Below are 8,380 nucleotides of genomic sequence, written 5' to 3' on the forward strand. Positions count from 1 at the left end.
ACACAGATAGAGAGAGGGCTTCATTGAGGGACTTTTCATCGAATGGCAAATGAAAAATTAGGTTGACAGAGAACTTAAGTTTAGCATTTTTTGAACCACGTCCCTTTTTTTATAAAACCGACGTGCTTTTTACAACTTAAGTTTAGCGTGTATTTTATCGATGTCATTTTTTATTAAGAATTGACGTGCTTTGATACCCACCACGTCGCTTCTATACTTGCCAACGTGGTTTGTAGCATATGTTACAACCACATCACTTAAATGAAATTCCGACGTCTTTTAAGTGACGTGGTTTTAAAATATTGGCATAGTGAAAGGGAAGAAAAGAGACGGAGAGAAGGAAGAAAATAGAGAGTTGAGAAGGGTCATGGGATCCCTTTGGTCCCTACGTGGCTCTGCCACTGTATGAGGGTTAGAACTTGAAACTATTGGTGTGCAAATCAAACCCTTTTTCAGTGGGCTAGACTGCGTCAACACTACTTGCATGTTTTAAATTAGTGTTTTCTTGTGTGATTTGCACTAGCTACTTGCATTCTCCTTACATGATTTTATTTTAATAACCACTTTATTACAGAGTAAAGATGAATGACTTTTGCAAAGGACCCATTAGTATAGTGGTTTGGAGTATTTACTCTCTCAGGCAAGGTCTTGGGTTCAAGTTCTAGCATCCGTGTTGTGTGTGTGAGTTTAATATGCTATTGCCCCTTTCAATAGGAAAGGTCCTAAAAAAAAAAAAAAAAAGATGAATGACTCTTACATGATATATTCATGACACTTAGTTGTTTTAATCCTATATGACCAATTCTTGTCCTTTTTTTATTAAAAAAAAAAAAAGAAGAAGAAAAGGATAAAATCCATTGGAGTGGAGTGGAGAGACAGATTTGACCTCAACTAATGAATGAATAGTAGCTAGCAAAAGTTTATTGGCAGTAAGTTGCGTGAGAGGAGCGCATCGTTGACTCGACTGTAGTCTGTATATGTTTAGCTTTGTGATGAAGTTACTCAGCAGCAGGTCAACCTGTATTGTGCGCTTGGAGTATGTTGTTGTTGGTGGTGTTGTTTGGCCAGGGCAATAAATAAAAGATAAATACTTTAGGTATCATCTCATCCACCTCACAGTTCATCATATAAATCATAATTGGAATTGATAAATTTTCATTCGAAATGGAATCGTTTAATCGTCTATATGCATTGATGAAATGAGTTAATCGTGAGTATCTTCATTGTTCCTAAAAATATCAATTTGGTGAATGAATATAGTGCAGTTATTATTATTTTTAACTGTGATGTAAATAAGATTACAAATAAGGGAGATTCACTAGTATACTCAATATAGGAGGCCAAATTATAAAAAAAACTCTATATGAAATGGACTTTAGAAACACACCCAAAGTTCATTTACAACATAACAAAGAGGCTTTTAATTTCTTTTAAATTACAAAACTGCCATTGATTTCTTAAAACAAATCCAACCCTAAAACCTCATAAAAAAAGCTCAAAACACTCAATAGGGCATCAAAGTAATTTAATAATCAAAATTAAATTCAATAGGGCCAGTCATCATTTTTTAAGTTTTTTTTGGGTTTGTTTATAGAAATTAAACAGTGTATGATTTATTTATAATTTTAGTGCTAAGAATGAGTATATGACTAAATATCTCTACAAATAATGTCGACTATTAAGTTAACATGTATATCAAAATTCATTAATCTCAAGAGAGTGGAGAAAGCCTAAGGTATTTTGTCTACTAATTTTGACGGATGTCAACAGCTTGGTTCATATGTAATGTTATTGTCATGAATACAGAGCCAACTCTACGAAGAAGAATATCAGATGCCTATCACGTGCTCTAATCCTATAATTTATTGTGGATTAATTTAGTTTTATAATTCCGTTGCTCTCTTGACCCAGTAATATTTGTCAGTTTTCAATAATTGTCTTGCGTGCACAAACCTCATTTTACTGTGAAACATTGTTATTTATTTGTTGTAAGAGTTTACATAACGGTAGAAGAAAAAAATAGAGTCGACCATCAAATACAAGAGCCAATTAACATGTCTAGCACGTGGATTAGTTTGTTCACATGGAAAACATGGGTATCCCAATTTCCAAATATTTCTCACTCTCCTTTATGGCATTAAGCTTCTCTAGCTCCCCTCCACTCCACACACTTATATAAAGAGATGTGCATCAAACTTAATTCCCACCAAATCTTGAGCCAATAGCAAGGCATGGGTAGTGAAGTGAGAGCAAGTCATGAGCTACTCCAAGCACAAGCCCACATTTGGAACCACATTTTCAGCTTCATAAATTCCATGTCCCTCAAATGTGCAGTTCAATTAGATATCCCAGATGTCATCCAAAAACATGGCCAACCCATGATTCTTTCCGAGCTTGTCTCCGCCCTACCAATTTCCCCAACAAAAGCTCATTTCATCCCATGCCTCATGCGAATCTTAGTCCACTCCGGCTTCTTTGCCAGAGAAAGTCTGAGTGGTGGCAGCGAACAAGGTTATGTACTAACAGACGCCTCCGCACTCCTCCAGAAAGACAATCCCATGAGCACAAGGCCCTTCTTACTTGCCATGCTCAATCCCATCTTAACCGATCCATGGCAGTATTTGACCACTTGGTTCCAAAATGACAATCCTACGCAGTTTCACGTAGTGCATGGGATGACATTTTGGGATTATGGCAACCAGGACCCGACTCTTGCACATTTTTTCAATGACGCCATGGCTAGCGATGCCCAGTTGATCTCGAGCTTGATGATAGATGACTTCAAGGGGGTGTTTCAAGGAGTGGATTCGTTGGTTGACGTTGGCGGTGGGACGGGAACTGTGGCCAAGTCCATTGCTGATGCCTTTCCTCATATGAAATGCACCGTATTTGATCTCCCTCATGTAGTTGCTGACCTAAAAGGAAGTAAGAACTTGGAATATGTTGCAGGGACATGTTTGAGGCTGTTCCTGCTGATGGAGATATCTCCAGATCTAATCCTAGCCGTTCATCACAAAGTTGTTAATTTCTGTTTAGCTTTACTTTAACAAACTGTACAGCTGTCATTTGTACAGCTATCTTATTTCAAGTGTATATAAACAATTCAATGTAATCATTATTGTTTAATGAAATGAGAATACAATTCTAGTTTTCTCACATGGTATCACGAGCCCTAGTCTAACGACTTTTCTCTCTCTGCAAATTTTCTTGCGATTTTCTTCCTTGCCAAACAACTTTCTTCGATCACTTTCTCTTTTCTTTTTCACTTTCTCATGGCTACTCCAACCAATTCTGATGCGGCCACTCTTCCACCGCTCTCTTCTCCTTCTTCCCCCAATTCTGATGCACCCAATTCTGTTAATTCGCCATTGTCAAATTCTGTGAGCTCGGTGACTGTCCAAAACATAGCTGGTATGGTTCCTATCAAGCTGAAATCTGGAAATTATCTGTTGTGGAAGAATCTTTTCCTTCCGGTGCTGCGCAAATTCAAGCTTCTTGGTCTTATCAATGGCGCTGAACCTTCTCCTCCACGCACCATCGTTTCTTCTTCAGGCGCTGTTGTTGTGAATCCACGATATGATCTCTGGTATGATCGTGATCAAAGCCTCATGATCTGGCTTATTTCAACTCTCTCTGAGGATCTTCTCTCTCATATTGTGGGCATTGAATCTGCTCAAGATTTATGGAATCTTCTTGAAAGGCGTTTTTCTGGTGTCTCTCGAGCCAATATTCATCAACTGCGCTCTCGTCTTCAAAGCATTTCTAAAGGCGACCTCTCTATGGATTCTTATCTTCAATCTGTGAAGGAAATTGTTGATGGCTTAGCAGCTGCTGGTCAATCGTTGTCGGAATCAGATCTCGTTGCCTATGTGCTTAATGGTCTCCCAGATGAATATGACTCTTTCATTACTTCAATCGAGACACGAATTGAACCTGTTACTCTAGATGAATTACATGCTCTTCTACTCGGCCGTGAGTCTGCGATTCTCAAACGCAAAACTCGATCCACCTCTGCGGTTGCTACTGAGCCTTTTCATGCTTACGCTGCTACTTCTGGTTCTTCTCGCTCCAATTTCAGAGGCGGACGTGGTCGTGGTCGGTTCCATTCCAACTCTGGTTCTCAATTTCATTCTCGTAATCATCCTTTCCCTGGCACCAACAACTCATCTGGCCGAGGCCTTTTACCTACGCCGTCATCTTTTTTTCCTGGCAACACCTCCAATGGTACCAACTCCAATGGTTTCTTCTACAATTCTTCCGGATTCTCTCCTGATCGTTCCATGACTTGTCAAATTTGTGAGCGCAAGGGTCACTCTGCTCTAACATGTCGCCAGAGGTTGAATCTTTCTTACAATGCTAATGTGGTTCCTGCCCGATTTCAAGCTCCTTCCGCGCACTATGCTCACTCTGCTTTTCCGCCTACTGATAATCTCTGGCTTGCCGACTCTGGTGCGTCGAATCATGTTACCTCCAATATGAGCAATCTGGGTCACTCCTCTCCATACACAGGTTCTGAGACTCTCCGTGTTGGTGATGGTAATTCCTTACCTATCTCTCATACTAGGTCTACTATTTTGCATACCTCAAATGCTAAGTTTCATCTCCTAAATGTTCTCCATGTGCCTCAAGTTGCTCATAATTTGCTCTCCGTGCACAAATTTGTTAGTGATAATCACTGTTCCCTAATTTTTGATGAAATTGGTGTATCAATTAAGGACAATGCTACACAGAGGATGCTCTATCAGGGCCCTTGTGAACAAGGTTTATATCCCATTTACTGCAGCTCATCAGTTCAAGTTTCACCTCTCTCCTCTGGCACCTCTCCTATAGCTTTCTTAGTCAGTAAGGCTTCTATTCACACTTGGCACAAGAGGTTAGGACATCCTCATTCTGCTGTGCTCAAGACTATTGTAACTAGTAATCAACTTCCTTTAGAGGATTCTAGCTTTTCTAAGCCCCAATGTACTGATTGTATTCTTGGTAAAGCTACCAGGCTTCCTTTTACCCCTTCTTTCTCTGTATCCACTACACCTCTAGAATTGGTGCACTCTGATGTTTGGGGACCGAGTCCAATTGACTCGTGTACTGGCTATAGATACTATGTACTGTTCTTGGATGATTACACTAAGTACAGCTGGATTTTTCCTCTTAAATTCAAGTCTGATGTTTGTGAGGTTTTCAAAGTTTTTAAGGCAAAAATGGAAAATGTCTTAAATTCCAAGATTAAGTATCTGCGCAGTGACTCAGGTGGTGAATATCTTAGTACTGGCTTTCAAACTTTTCTTAACCAACAAGGCATTATTCATCAATTTAGTTGTCCCCATACTCCTCAACAAAATGGGAGTGCTGAGAGGAAACACCGACACATTGTTGAACTTGCACGGACCTTCTTAGCTGCATCTGGAGTACCTCATAAATATTGGGTGGATGCCTTTCTCACTGCTACTTATCTCATTAATCGCTTGCCTCACACTACTAGCCATATGTCTCCTTGGCAGCTTCTCTTTAACACTCCTCCCCATTATCATAGTCTCAAGGTTTTTGGCTGTGCATGTTTTCCATGGCTCCAACCCTATGCTCCCTCCAAACTTCATCCTAAAAGTAAACTCTGTGTTTTTCTTGGTTATAGCATGAATCATTCTGGTTACAGATGCTTGGACCCTGTAACGGGGAGAGTTTTCACTTCAAGGCATGTTATTTTTCATGAGGACCACTTCCCTTTTACTGTCTCTTCTTCCTCCCCACCATCTTCTTCCTCCTCCACTTTTCAATTTCCTATTAACCTTACTTTTCTACAGTCTTCTTCTCCAACTAGGGAGGTCTGCACTTCTTTACCTCCAGTCTCTCCTTCTTCCACCTCACCACAGTTGAACTTCTCTTTGTCTCTTCCTGCTTTCCCTCTAGGCTCTCCTTCAGCATCTGATTCTCCTTTACCCTCTTCAATTGCCTCTTTACCTTCCCCTGCTCCACCTCCCCAAAATACTCATTCTATGGTTACCCGATCCAAAAATGGCATTACCAAACCAAAAGCTCTTTTTGCCACTCAACATCCTATTTCTTCCTCTCTTGATCACCTCTCTCTTTTCCCCACCACACCTACTACATATAAACAGGCTGTGAAATCTAAAGTATGGCAAGATGCCATGCAAGCTGAATTTGATGCTTTGCTCAAGACCAATACATGGACCTTGGTTCCTCCTTCTTCTTCTCAGAATATTGTTGGCTGCAAATGGGTATATCGAATCAAACATACAGCTGATGGTTCTGTGGAACGGTATAAGGCTCGACTGGTTGCGAAAGGATTTCATCAACAAGAGGGTTTGGACTACACTGAAACCTTTAGTCCAGTAGCTAAACCCGTGACCATTCGACTATTTCTTTCTCTGGCGGTTCAATTTGACTGGTTTTTAAACCAATTAGATGTCAGCAATGCCTTCCTTCATGGTTCTTTAAAGGAAGATGTTTTTATGGAGCAACCTCCAGGTTTTCTTGACTCTACAACACCTCATTATGTCTGCAAGTTGAATAGGTCTCTCTATGGTTTAAAACAAGCTCCCCGGGCTTGGTATGAGGAATTGTTTCATTCTTTGCTGCAGTTGGGTTTTCGATCTTCACAAGCAGATTCATCTCTTTTCATCAAAAGTGCTCCTTCTCTGGTTTTTATCCTTGTTTATGTGGATGATATCTTGGTCACTGGTCCTTCTTCTCTTGCTTGTCACCAAGTGATTAAACAACTCAGCTCTATTTTTCCCGTTAAAGATCTTGGCCCAGTGCATTACTTTCTGGGATTAGAAGTTCATCGCAGCTCTCAAGGTCTTGCTTTATCTCAGACAAAATACGCCTATGATCTTCTTCAACGAACTGACTTTCTTGGTGCCAAACCTTGTTCAACTCCCTTGGGCTCCTCTAAGTTGGATCTTGATAGTCCAGCGCTTTCTGACCCTACCTTTTATCGTTCTACCGTTGGGGCACTTCAGTATCTTACTTGGACCAGACCTGATTTAGCTTTTGCTGTTAATCAGGTCTGTCAACACATGCACAACCCCAGAGAATCTCATTTAGCTGCTGTAAAAAGGATCCTAAGGTATCTTAAAGGCACTCTTCATCTTGGTCTTTGGTTTAAAAAGGGTCAGCCTCTTCTTCAAGCTTTTTCTGATGCTGATTGGGCAGGTTGCCCTGTTGATCGACGTTCTACAAGTGGTCTTTGTGTTTTCCTTGGCCCCAATCTTCTCTCTTGGTCTGCCAAGAAGCAAACTACGGTTGCTCGTAGCTCCACTGAGGCTGAGTATCGAAGTGTTGCCTTAGCTGCTGCTGAATTGGTTTATCTAGCTAAATTGTTTAAAGACATTGGTTTTTTTCTAGGCACTCCTCCTCTTCTCTGGGTGGATAATCAATCTGCTATTTCTTTGGCTTCTAATCCTGTGTTTCATGCCAGGACCAAACACGTGGAAGTTGATTATCACTTCACACGAGAACTGGTGCAAAATGGTTCTCTTAGACTTCACTATGTTTGTTCTTCTAATCAACTTGCTGATATTTTTACAAAGTCTCTATCTTCCTCTCGATTTGTGTATCTTAGATCCAAGCTTTCCGTTTGTGACACTACCTTCAGCTTGAGGGGGGCTGATAGAGATATCTCCAGATCTAATCCTAGCCGTTCATCACAAAGTTGTTAATTTCTGTTTAGCTTTGCTTTAACAAACTGTACAGCTGTCATTTGTACAGCTATCTTATTTCAAGTGTATATAAACAATTCAATGTAATCATTATTGTTTAATGAAATGAGAATACAATTCTAGTTTTCTCACACCTGCGGCGGATGCTATTGTTTTGAAGGTAAATCATCTCATCCTTTGTGATATTATATTATTAAATACAGATTTCCATTTATGATTTTGTTTGGTTATTGTGTATGACAAAGAGTGGATATTGCATGACTGGAGTGATGAAGAATGCGTGAAAATACTTGAGTGATGTAAAGAGGCAATTACAAGAGAGGGCAAGAAAGGCAAGGTGATTTTCGTAGATATGACGGTGGAGAACAAGAATAAAGATAAGGAATCTAGGGAAACACAACTTTTCTTCGATATGCTGATGATGGTCTTGGTTAAAGGAAAAGAAAGGAATGAGAAAGAATGGGCTAAGCTCTTTTCTGATGCAGGTTTCACCCACTATAAGATTACTCCATGTTTGGGTTTAAGGTCTCTTATTGAGGTTTATCTTTGATTTATAATGAAGCACACCTGCTTAATATATTATGTTGGCAGCATTTAGTGTATTGTAATCTTTTTCAGGGTAAATTAGTGTTACCTAGTTTATTTAGTATTGTATTAAATGCAAGTTTGTCAATTTGGGAGCTGCTCTCGAAATTCTGTGGAAA

General features: G+C 39.9%; 1 pseudogene; it reads left to right on the forward strand.

Annotated features, from left to right (window-relative positions):
- Positions 1 to 2,230: 2,230 nt before the first annotated feature.
- LOC117620701 lies at positions 2,231 to 8,380 on the forward strand (annotated as a pseudogene).

The sequence above is a fragment of the Prunus dulcis genome, chromosome 3 (assembly GCF_902201215.1).
Source record: "Prunus dulcis chromosome 3, ALMONDv2, whole genome shotgun sequence".
NCBI lineage: Eukaryota > Viridiplantae > Streptophyta > Magnoliopsida > Rosales > Rosaceae > Prunus > Prunus dulcis.